This window comes from Diadema antillarum, unplaced genomic scaffold (genome assembly GCF_040938485.1).
Source record: "Diadema antillarum isolate AM-2024a unplaced genomic scaffold, OU_Dant_1.0 seq00000604_RagTag, whole genome shotgun sequence".
NCBI classification, from domain to species: Eukaryota; Metazoa; Echinodermata; class Echinoidea; order Diadematoida; family Diadematidae; genus Diadema; species Diadema antillarum.
The window spans coordinates 566,704-579,792 of NW_027271532.1; the positions used below are offsets into that span (position 1 = coordinate 566,704).

The following is a 13,089-nucleotide window of genomic DNA, read 5'->3' on the forward strand; positions in this document are numbered from 1 at the left end:
GACCGGGACATGAAGCTATCTTCTCATAAAGGCACCGGCACTGAGGACTATACAGATCACTACCGGCAGTGACAGACACTCCCCTCGTGCAGAAATGCAACAGGAGATGTTATACTGGAATGCTCACGTTTCTGACGGCTAAGCCCGTAACCATAGCTGGTAGGGTTCAGTTATTAAACCCTATTGAAATCTTTAATTTAAAAAAAGGCGCCCCTTTTTTTACTGAATTCCTAGATCGCTCCTGATATTCACGACAATACGGAAATAATGGTATCAAGCTTCATATCATTTGAGATTTGAAATGATTCAGATACTATGATTTCTAGAGAGTGAGGGGATTGTAGTGATCTTTGTGAAGAAAGCAGTTGGAAGAGTTTGGTAGTGAAATGGGCCCAGCGCCATTAATGAATTAATTAATTGATTAATTAATTAGTTAATTAATTAATTCCTTAATTCCTTGATTCATTCACCATTCATTCATTCATTCATTCATTCATTCATTCATTCATTATCTACTATCTTAAAAAATGTTTTTAAACAAGTCCATTCATCGTATAGAGCAAAATACAACCTTTTCAGTGGTACCTCACTAATGTAACAGAACAATGACCATTCTTGTTATGTGTAAAGCTATGATAAAGAAATCCCATATTTTCTTCTTCTTTATGTATGCATTTTATTTTTCCAGCTTTAATCGCAAATATCTTACCCTCAACAAGAATGAGTTCACTCGATTTGAGATGAAGCTCTTCAACTTGAAAATCTACAAAGAGACGACACGTCATTGCATTATCATTCTTTTTTATACAATGATAGCTTCTCATCTGCGTTTCAAGGGAACAATTGAAAGTTCATATAAATTACATATAACTTTCGCTTATATACTTGAAACTTTAAACATACTGTTTTATTGATTTCACTCAAGTATATAGTTAAGCATGTCTGCCTGATATTGTAGTGGTCTTTTTTTTCTCTCTCTCTCACTTTAAGGTCAAGACTTTTATAGGAACTGCCGATGAGAGGTACATACTCACGAGTTATAGGCCAGGATCTGTGTTTGTGTGTATGGGAAAATTAGCTGTCTACATGTTTTTCTTTCCTTTGTCACTTTGGTGCAGTCTCTGTGTTTTTTTTTTGCATTGGTATATCAACTTTGATTTTTGTGTGTGTTTTTAGATACTTGTAACTGTATGTCAAGAAGTATATGCATTTTGTAGAGAAATTAATCAGACAGGAGATTACAATTTTATATGTATGTGTTTGTTTGTTGTTTTTTTTTAAAGCAGTGCAGTAGATTACATGTATATATAACAGCAACTGTGCTCTAGATGATGATGTGATGTAAATTGCTGCAAAACAACTTATTGTTTGCAGGAGCATTATACAAATGTTATCATTATTGTAATTGTAATTGTACCTGGACACGTGTTGATGGTATCTGATGCTGCACGAAATGGGTGTATCAACTAACGGTGTTCACTCTTTCAATCAATCCTCTGGCTCAACCTCTAATCACAATATACAGTGCACTTCCTGCTTTAAAGAATGCTTTCAAAATGAAATTTTGCTACAACAAAGAAAAAATTCAGGCCAAAAAAATTATCATCTGTATAAATTATCTTTGTATACGTTATTTGTTTGGCTACAAAGAAATTTCAACAGAACGAAACAAATCTGCCGGTCCCGAGGACTTTTTTATTTAGGGAGTCATCTAGTGTGTATAATATGTACATGTACATGTACACATACACATCTCTCACTCTCTGTATATGTATATATATATATATATATATATATATATATATATATATATATATATATACATACATATATATATATATATACATATATATATATATATTTACATGTAAGTGTGTGTGTGTGAGTGTAAATACACACATCCACATGCTTTCACACATCATTAGCTTCTTTCCTTGTCTCTTTCTCTCTTTCTGATAGGAGACACAAAAATAAAGCACATGTTAACATGAGAAAGCCCTTTTTGTTGATTGACAATCTTCAAAAATAGTTTTAATCATCAGAATTTCTCCCTTTTTTTGTACTCGCGATCGCACAAACAATGTCCAGCATAACATTGTGTTTTACATGCACAGCAATACAAGTATTTTTGAACACCACTAGAAACAATCTTATGGAACTCTTTTGCAAGTCAGTTTTTTTTTCCTATCACCAGTTTTCTTTAAATATTACTCTTACCAGAAAACCAATACAGTAAAAGTGTTTGCACACCCAATCCAATGTCTGCATTACAATGAAACTTGAGGTAAAACATAAAACCAGATAGAATTTTACAAAATATTTACCAGTATAACAATCAACTGGTGGAGGGGTAAGGCTTACAAAAACCACATTACCTTCATGGATTAAATTAATCTAAAACTTTGAACAATAAACCAAATAAAAATGATTTGCATAAACTATTATAGATACACAAATAAAAGAATACTAAAATTTCTGAAACACGAGAATAATTCAATGCTTGCTCTGATTTCTCTACACCATGAAAAATCAAATAACTGTCTTTTACTTTTATAATTTTTTTTTTGTCTTGGAAGTCTGCACAAACAGTTTTCTAAGGTAAAATTGGCAGGGGCAATCAGCTCAATCAAGAATAAAAACTTACTATGAAACTGTTCTTTTGGAGTTGAGTTGAAAAAAACAAAGGCATTACACATAAATACAAATGTGCCTTTACGAAAGAAAAAATTGAAACATTTACATCTGGCCCTTATAATTTCTCTAAGATAATCTTTGTGGAAATGTTTCCAAGTTTGGTTACTGACAGAATCAACTGTAATTTTTCACGTACAATAGAAGCATTCCTACCACTTACAGAGAAACAAATGCATTTTAAACCACAAAAGTTCAACTTGGTCGACAACTTTCAAATAAAGAAGAAGGAAAAAAAAAACAAAGGAAAAAAAAAATTGGAGACTTGGTACAAAAACTTGACCACAATGATTACTGAGTGCAAATGATTTATGCATACACATTTTCCAGGGAATATGAAGGGAATGGGTAAAGTTATCCTTTTAGAATGGTCGCTAGGAAACGCCCTGGAGAAGAAATACACTTTCTTTCTCTTGACCATATAGTTATATATGTTATAGAACATATTGTAGGTGAAGAACCAGCACTCGATAACTCCACAGGTGTTGCAGAGTCATGGCAAGTTCCAGTTCAATAATATTGGGGGGGGGGGGGGTGGTGCACATTTTATCTACGTATCAAATTCTATGACTGTTGCAACAAAAAATCTCAGTGTAAAATCAAATTCAAATTTCAAAGTAAATTCTAAAACAAGGTTAAAAGAGAAGTGATGTGAAAAAATTATTCCATACACATCTGAAGTAAAAGAATGATTAATGTCTTCCTACCAAGAGGTGAAAAATACAGGGGTTTACACATTCCTTGACAAAGGATTACACACTGGTTACATCAATTCACATTGCAGACAAAAATCAAACATGAGATATACTATGTCTGGAACCATCACAGAACTATGTTTACCCTCCTATGGTTTGAAAAAAAAAAAAATCCTGATTTTTTGGGTGAATAACGAAAGACACTTATGTTTGGAAAAAAAAAAACGGATAGTATGCTTCCATCTTTTGTTTAATCCTTGGTTTCTACCTGAGCCTTTCAAAAATGATAATAATAATCATAAAAATGATTTAAAAAAAAAACACCACACAGGCATCAAAACCAAGGAGCCTGGATAGTTTTCAACAGTAAAAGAAAATGACAAATGAATGTCTTCTTTTTGAGAACCCCTTGGGGCTGCTTGCCATGATTGAAGTCTGGTGACTGTAGTGATGAAACGTGAGTTTACGAGTCCGTTTTGTGTGTCCGTGCTGTTTTCAATGAAGAGATCAGAATTTCCTTAGGTTAACACATCACATGGCATATAGATTTCTGTATATATATATATAATTTGTTCCACAAGTGTGTACAAAGATACAAGCATGCATGTGCCAACGTGTGCTACAGCCACTTATACACTGAACATGAACACAACCTTCAAAGATGAATCATATGGTATTTTATCTTTTTTTTGGTTTTTTTCTTCTTCATAGTCCACCAAAGAATTTCTAATAACACCAGCCGCAGCAGCAACAAACATCATCATTTTCATCAGTGTCATCATCATCACCACCATCAACATCCTCATCATACAAGAATAGAATACAGGTTACATTGGTCAGATAAGAATTAAACTTATATATAAATATGTACAAGAATTATCTTTGAAATCGGCGACACAAAAGAAAGATGTTTCTGCTTGCCTCTACTGTCGCAAGAACGCAATGACAGTTTGTCTACGAGGAAATCTAAAGGATGCTCAAGGCGAAACGCCGTTTAGCACTTTGCCAGAGATAAATCAAATGCAGAGAGAAATAAAAACAAAAAAAATAAGTGCCTAAACGTGTTCATACCTCATGAAGATGATGTAAACTTTTTTTTTCTAAAGCAAGATAACACAAAATTTTGAATGACATTTACAACAAAAATATAATCTGTACATATACCCACTTTGTTAAATCAAAAAAATATAACAAAGCAAGTTCTCTCTTTTTACAGTAAGAAGAAGAAAAAGGAGTTACAGACTGCAAGTATTAGAGTATAAGCTTCATTTCCAATACTCCCAAGGTATCTTAGTTTAAAAAAAGAAAAAAAGAAGGAGTTCCACAGACAAGCATAATTGTCTCATGCCAGATTTGATATATGAAGTATCAGGATGTGACCTACATACATGTTCATGTCACCAACTAATAACTGAAGCTACAGGACACAGATTGCATTGCTGGTCTCACAAAAAAAAAAAAAAAAAGAAGAAGAAAAAGTTGTGAAAAACACAACATCTGAAATCAACTGCTCATTATCTGCAAACAGTGAAGTTTTCAAACTTTATCTACTAAAGGATGGTCAGTTTTGCGCTTTTTTTTTCGCCTCTTAAAAATCTCCATCCTAAGTATTTCACATTAAGTACATAAACCATGTTACTTTCCTTATTCTTAGCGTAAACCCTAAAAACTTGCCTTTCGACCCAATCAAAAGGCAGGAAAATCTTGACATGCAGTCCCATCCTCTCATAAAACTGGAGATGACATTCACACACGGCTTTCAGCGAAATTTAATTCAGAGCAGATAGCAACTACGACAAGATATTCATATCAAAGTTAGGAGGAGTAAAAAATACAAAAAAAACCCCAACAAAGTTTTTAATACATGCTTTCTGTGTCTTCCGAAATGAAGAAGAGATTGGGAGGTGCACAACTCAAGTAAGCGTCGTTCAACGGTTACTGGCGGTGAATCCTATTTGCATCTCCTGTTGACAGCATCAGCATCTTACACGATGAACAGGGATGTTATAAGCAAAACCAAAGACTCATGCCCGACATGAAAATTGCTACACATCAAGCAAAGTCTATCCCAATTTCACCCGAAGGAGAAAAGCAATAGAAAGCAATGCCCTTTCAAAAGACCCAGTTTAATTTTGGGAACGGGAAGACAATCTGTCTTAACCTCATGCTTACGGCATCTAATGAGCCATGAATTTATCGGGAAACTGATATTTCTCTGAGACAACTGATTTGATTTATTTCATTTGACAAATGTATATACAAATCCTGAAGTTAAGTGTCAAATTACTTGAAACAGCATTTGATAAGCAAAGAGCAAGCCGTTTTTGAAAACATTAGAAAGAAAAAAAGAATATGCAAAAGCTACATACACCGAGATATGTAAATACCGGGAAATGTATTGGGAATGAGACTCTTTTTGTGGCCAATGACATTCCATGATGTCTTGCTTTATTTCATGTATCAAAATCTTGACAACGTACCAGTGGAAGCATGACCTAGACAGGCTAGGCATACACCCTAACAAATTTAATGAAACAACCATAAAGCTTGGAACAGCTTTTTTTTTTTTCTGTATTCTATTCAAGTCAATATGCAGATTTTTCCAAAGCTAGATTTTAACCCATTGAGGGCGAGCTGATTTTGCTATAACATGCATTTCCCATAGATGCTTGCCCAAGAATACTTGAGGACTGGTCTTTGATGGGTTAAGCTGTGTATATGGGCATTGCCTCCATTGGTGAGAACAAGAAAGTTGGCCCCTTTCACATTTATGAGAACTACACTTGTCCGCTCTCCCTCCCCCCCCCCCCCCCCCCACAAACCAAGAAGCTAACCAATTAAATTGTAAACAGCACATTCTGGTGTATTCTACAACTACGACGTTCCTTTCAACGACCTCTGCGTTGCTTTTACATTGACTTTTATCTTCAAGGACTCGACTATATCAATTTGGTGTATACAAAACCTGTGCAGCATAGTCACCAGAGATTTTTACATACACAAATAGGCGCATATCACTTGTAATTTCTTTTATTTTTCATGTAGTTCTCACATCTTGAGTAAAAGATTTGTCCATAAAACCCTCATAGCAAAAAATAGAATATCTCTGTTTAGCTTCTGTTGGATACAATTTCACAGTAGATCTAAGACACATTTCTTTTTCCCGCTTCATCTTTCATGTAGTTTTTCTTTACATCCATCCAGAAATCTACATCAAAATACACAAAACACTGTGAATATAACAAATGTTCAATATACATAAAAAAGAAGGACAAAAGAAAAAAAAAAGTTATATCTCCATGTTGTTCTACACAGTCCAGACATTTCATTCCCCACAAAATGAAATATAAAAGTTCTCAACGAGTCTTTGTGCTTTACACACATGCTGATGCACAATGCACATTGTTTTGCTTCTAAAGTTTCTACATGAACACAGCACTAGAATATCTTTTTCTTACATTTACAATCAGATTAGACTGTCTGAAAATATTTTTCCTTCTTCATAAAGTCAGACTTATATAAGTTTCTTTGTCTCTACAAATGTCTATATACCTGTTTATCTTTTAAGGCAAAAAATGATACTATAACTAAACATGATCACATTCTTTCAAACAATCATTTTTCTTCTACAATGTATGATACAGACATTAATAATTCCACTATCTATGTTTTGTACACATCTTACGTTTTGTACACAGCTAAGTGAGAACAGTGTTTTCTAGCACCGTACAGATCTCATGAATATCACACACAATATGATGTGATCTTTACAGTTAAACTTCTTTTGTTGTTTTCCCGGGGAAGGGGGGGGGGGGCACTTCGCCTCTGCGCTGTCAACATGGCACTCATAAACTTCGCATTACACAATCGCACCTCCCCAGGAGATCTGCGCCAATTGCCGACACGAGGGATTCGCGGCACACTATGTGAATTTTATGAATCTTTCATAACTGCTCTTCTTTCCCGTGCACCGTACCTTCTACCCTTCCCTCCCGCCCCAAAGAAGTTTGAAGATATCCCGATGACGGATCAACCTCAGTTTTTCTTCGGTTGCATTATCAGAGAACAGCCACACTTCCTCTTCGCCTTGGCAGCTGATTATTCAATTTTTTTTTTCTTCCTCTTCTTCTTCTTCTTCTTCTTAATATCTACAGATTTTGAATAAACATTTGACTCTCTGCTTTTATCAGGCATTCATATCTTGGTTAATACAACACTTAATATACATTTGTCGTTCATTCTGATGATATGTACACAAACACACACACACACACGTACATACGTACATACATACATACATACATACATACATTTCTACCATCTGGTCAAGTCTCCCTGGTCTCTTTTTCAAAAAGAGCTTTATCTATGTCTATGCCCCCTTTCTACTTGATTTGCATAGATGCATGACTTCTTCCTTGAGAAAAGGTACAAGTTGCCTGCAGCAACTCGGTCAAATAACCACGCCATTTTTGTCTGGCTAACAACAACACACATGTCATAGCATTTTTTTTTTTAAAATTCATTTTTTTTTTTGGTCTTTTCTTTTCTTTTTTTTTTGGATGAGAGGCTTTCCAATGGAACAAACAGATGCAACAGAGAGCAATAGAACACATTTGGATGATCTCAACAGGAAAATGTTGTCGCTAATATTTACAAGCAAGAGAGATAGCGAGAGAGAGAGATGGAGGGAGGGAGGGAGAGAGAGAAAGAAAGAGAGAGTGCTTAAAAAAAGGAGAGAAGTGAAGTGATGAAAACAAATCAATTTACGAAGTGACAACAAGAACACCCTTGGATAATATCTTTACAGCCAGAGCATATATGCTTAACACTATGCTCCTCTTCAACTTGGTCGCAGCGTCACATGCATACATTTCATAATAAAGATTTCTTTTTTAGTTGCCTTTTCCCCCCTATATCTTTAAAGGCTTTTGTCACACTTCTCTCATTTGAGAATTCTCTCCACTCCTCAAGAATTATCATCACCCTCGTGCGCTTTCGGCATTCCACAATGGACGCTGTCATTAGGGTTGGACTGCGGGGAGGGAGTTTTAGATCGTGGGGGTGAGTCCAGTGTTGGCCGGATTTGTATGCTCTCATCTCCACACCCAAACCTCAGCTGACCATTTAAATGTCCAGCCCCCATTTTTATTCTCTTTCATTTTGTATGTGAAGGTTTTTATCTGAAGAAACGGACCTCTGATCGTGTGTTACAATGTCACGATACACCATCTTCTTGATGTTATCTCGACCTTACAAATTCTCTTCAAGCCAATCTTTTGACTACCAAATGCCAGATGACAATTACCAGCCCTTAGCATCCCACAGCCTGGACACTAGCCTTAATCAATTTCTTGAGTGGAATTATGAAAACATTGGGTAGGGAGCACCAACTTGCGAAAATGACAGAAGCATTCACTTCCATTTTGTTTTTCTCCACAATTTTTTTTTTTGATTGTCTTTGATGCCATACATAAAGTGTCCTCACATCTATTCGACCTCATGTCTAACAGCCGAGCAATAATAATTCTGCAGCGCTGTTGATATTATTCTCCCAGAGGCCGGGCACACTTGTCTCAGCAGAGGACGCACAAGATACGTTGGCTTCATGCTTTGTTCAAGTGTGGAGCACCGTTTAAAAGATTACTTTCCTTTCTTGACATCTGAGGATGGCACACACCAACCAGCGGTAATACTTCTCCCTCCCTTCCCCTCCCCCCTCATATATAATTTCTCTCCAAAATAAGCCTTTCATACACTTTTCCTCTTTCCTCTCATCTGGCAGTAATGTTCTGGTTTGTACTCTTAAAGCATTGTTCTCTTTGTAGAATAAAACCTCCCATGTGGTTTTCTTCAACACAACAACCCTGTGAGAAAAATATACAGTGGCACAGCCGACTTCTCCGTCCTCTTTTCAACCTGCTCATTAGTGATCAGTCATTACCTTTGATGAAAAAAAAACCAACAACAAACAAATAACATCTTCATTCTTTCTCCACCTATACAAGTCAGATAATATGTAAATATAATGACTAGATTCAAACTATTCCATACACAGCTTTAAAATACAGAGAAAATAGTTGTACCTTCGATATTTCTGTAATGGAAGAACTTTGTAGAATTTCATAGTTTCAAACACAAACTTTGGACGGCTCTTTTTTTCCTCTCTCTTTTTTTTTTTTTTTAAATTCAAAGAAAATACAATCTCTAAAACTTTCTTGGGATATCCTCTCACCAATAAGTGTCAGAAACTACAGCTGACAGGCTATTAAATAGACTTTTAAGATGAGGGCAAAAACAATGCTTGCTTGCCACGTGTGACCAGCAGGCTTGAAGTATGTGTTTATCTTTCTTTCAAGAACAAATACAACACAAAGTTGTGAAATTTCTCCTCAGTCTAACGTGTAACAATGCAGAGGGTGTGAATATGGAATGGCTTTCAAGAGCCGTTGGTGAATGGATTTCGCACAAGCATGTTGTGCTGGTCAACATCCCCTTTGTGTGTGACCTCTGACTTATGTGGTCAGAACTGACACAGTATTTTCTGTTAGGTCACTGCCTTTTAATTCCCTCGTTTGTTGGTCTGTTTTGTTTTCTGCTGTTCAACGTGAAGCATAGTGCTTGGTATTTATTGAACACTCTAGTGGGCCGAGTTCCAGCACATGAAAGAAGCACAGACAAACTTCACCTTAAAACAAGACGGGCAACCCAAAGGTCCGTACGAGACCAAGAGAGTGATTTTTCTTTCATACTTTTTGCAATCACTAACATAGTGGTTGAGCCTTTTTAACCTTGCAAGTATTATTCCTTCATATAAACTTCATCCTGGTCTTTGTTGATCAGGCCATAACATTCTTTGTCATAGAAATTGCATCAAGATTTTTCTTGATTTTTATTTTTCATCTGTCTTTATACTTTCACATAAAAATGAGAAATCATTATAGATAGACATAGTCTAAATTTCTTTTTGCGTAATAGACTGAATAAGGCCAAGTGTTTTGTTTTCAGCGTATATGTTTCTGTATAAATCTCAAATAAAAAAAAAGACTATAGTTTTTTTCTTTTTGATAAAACGTTTCTACTCACAGAGAATTGTAGATAAACATATATCTCTCTATAGTGTATAATCAGATATATCTATGCACACATCTCGAATATAGACTAGAGCATATCGCAGTCGGGATTGGGATGAAAAAATAGACTTGACTCAGATTAGTGCACATATTTGATAGTTTTTTTTTTCCCCATCTGTTCATTCTCTATTTCAGATAGCATTTTGATCGATTTATGCTGAAGTTGTGTCTTCAACGTCAGAACGGAGAAAATTCCATGACCCTAATATACTCTCATGTTATTCTGCACTAGCGCTTCTCTTAACCAAATAAGAAAAAAAAAATAAGAGAAGAAAAAGATGAGTCAACACCAAACTTCAAGCTATGCCACAAAAAAAAGAGGAAATTTATACGGAATGTTGAAATTCCCTGTCCGTTTGTTTTTTAAAAGCCCGCTTGAAAATATGCTCTTCCAATTATCTACTTTTTAATCGCCACTCCTGCACATTCTTCCCTTTCTATGTCGTAATCCGCTTCTGTCCTGTAAAGCTCTCGCAATACTTCCTTCAACTCTTGAACTTGCCCATCCCAAAACAATTGTGGTACAATTTCAAAGATTTTTCTCCTTTTTTGTTTGTCTCCAAGGCAACGATGACAAAAAAAAAAAAAAAAAGACACACAAGGAAAAGCATTTGTCTTGTACAGCGTGCTGCCACCATCTCGATCAGATCCACGAAAGCAAGGTTCCTCCTCCGCGGCAAAGCCCACCAGTAGCAGCTTCCGTACAGTCCAACCTCCGTTCAATCTCCTTTTCTGTCTCCCAGTCAAATGCGTTCATGAGCAGGCTTCTCCACCTTTTCCTTGGCTGTCTGTCCAGCGGCAGAATCCCAGAATTTGCCCCGGATTAAGAAAAAAAAAAGATCCGAAATGATAGGAAAAAAATTGATCAACGTCTGTCTTCTGTTGGTTTCCCTCAATATCTGCAATGGAGGAGAGAAAGAGAGAAAGAAAAGAAAATCATGTTACATCAGATAACAAAAGTATCTTGTGTAAGTTGTGATAAATGCAGGTTTGAAAGTTCCCAACACAGAAATGCACAAAACTTCATGGGAATGAGCAAGCTCGTTGTCAGTGTTTTCTCCAAATGCTGGAAAAGGTACTTAGATACATCATCTCAGTCTGAATGAAGCTGTCTTGGCAAGACAGGCAGATCGTACAGTACACCGGATACTTTTGGCACCTATTTCTTCATTAATCACGTTTCAATGACATTGATGAATCTTCCGCAGCAAATGCAGAAGCGAAACCAGTTTCACTATACTTTTGAGAGAGAAAGCAAGAGAGAGAGAGAGAGAGAGGGAATACACTAAGCTTTGATTGATTACTGTAGGTGGACGATGTCAAGCTTTCATGTGCACAGGTGTTTTAAGGTATATTCTTCATAAATAAGTCCAGGAAATACATTTCATGACAGTACCTCTCTCTAGCTTGATCCCCTGTGGTCCCCCTCCCCCAACCCCTTCAACTGTCAAAGTCACCTTTACTCCAGTAATGCTTACAAAGAATTACTTTAAAAAGCTGCCATATTGTCTCTCCCCCCCCCCCCCATCACAGAAAAAAAAAAATGCTAGATGTGTCTACCAACAAGATTTTTATGTAAATGTAATCATCACCTATGACTTTACAGGGCCACACCCTACATCAAGCACAACAGCCTATCGATACACATAGGAAAGAGACACACTCCTGTAGCCATGGAAATGGAAGAGATGGAACTCTTCTTTGCTTTACAGTCTTAAATATCCTAATGTAGTAATGACTGGAGTGGCAGACATGGGCATTTCATGATGCCCTCCCTGCAAAAAAAAAAAAAAAAACGGGCAAAATGCGTTGCCATGCCGACACAAATGACAGAGCTAATGACTCTTAACAAGGGAGCTTTTTTTTTTTTTTTTCCAGGGCTCCACATTGATTTTCTCTGTCAGATATCATCTCTTTCAAGGATCCAGCCACCACAACACGGCGATATCCCACGCAAAGACTTGATGCTTCCAACCAGACAAGATGGGGGAGAAAAACTGTGGCATTCAAATTGTGGCATATCCCTCTAAAATCAAAAGACTAGCGTCACACAAAACCGGTACGACGCAATGCATGATGTGATCACACGATGTTGATGAGAAAGTCAGCCACTGATTGACACAGCGGCCCGCGGCTGGTCTGCAGGTTATTGAACCATTTCGATTGCTAACAAAGCATTATGGCCTTATACATGTTTTCCAGACTGCATACTGGACACATATCAATATACTGATAATACACACTGTATGGCAGCACCCTCTGAACTCGAATTCCCACAGAAAACCCCCCCCCCCCAACACTTTGATGTATCATTCGCATCATTTAGGTGCAACAACTCAACAGCACACTATGGCTGTCTGTGGATCAGGGGCATATCATTGCTAACTTTTTAACCAAACACACAATTTTTCAAACAATATTTTTCTACAAAGTAATGGGTGCATCCTGAGGCAGCACGCAGCAGTTTATGTGTCACACACATGCCGGAGTGCATCGCACGGAGACCTCCTCCACACACAAGTATGCATGCATGGATCGAGTGTCCGGACGCCTGACCGGCGAATCAAACCAGG

At 36.7% G+C, this 13,089-nt stretch overlaps 1 protein-coding gene across 1 annotated transcript in view; it reads right to left on the reverse strand.

Moving 5' to 3' along the window:
- Positions 1 to 10,881: 10,881 nt before the first annotated feature.
- LOC139735870 (forkhead box protein O1-like) overlaps positions 10,882 to 13,089 on the reverse strand; it is a 172,960-nt gene continuing 170,752 nt past the window's right edge. Inside the window, exon 4 of the mRNA XM_071646617.1 lies at positions 10,882 to 11,415. The gene's annotated coding sequence lies outside the window, so the exon portion shown is untranslated. The remainder of the gene's footprint in view (positions 11,416 to 13,089) is intronic.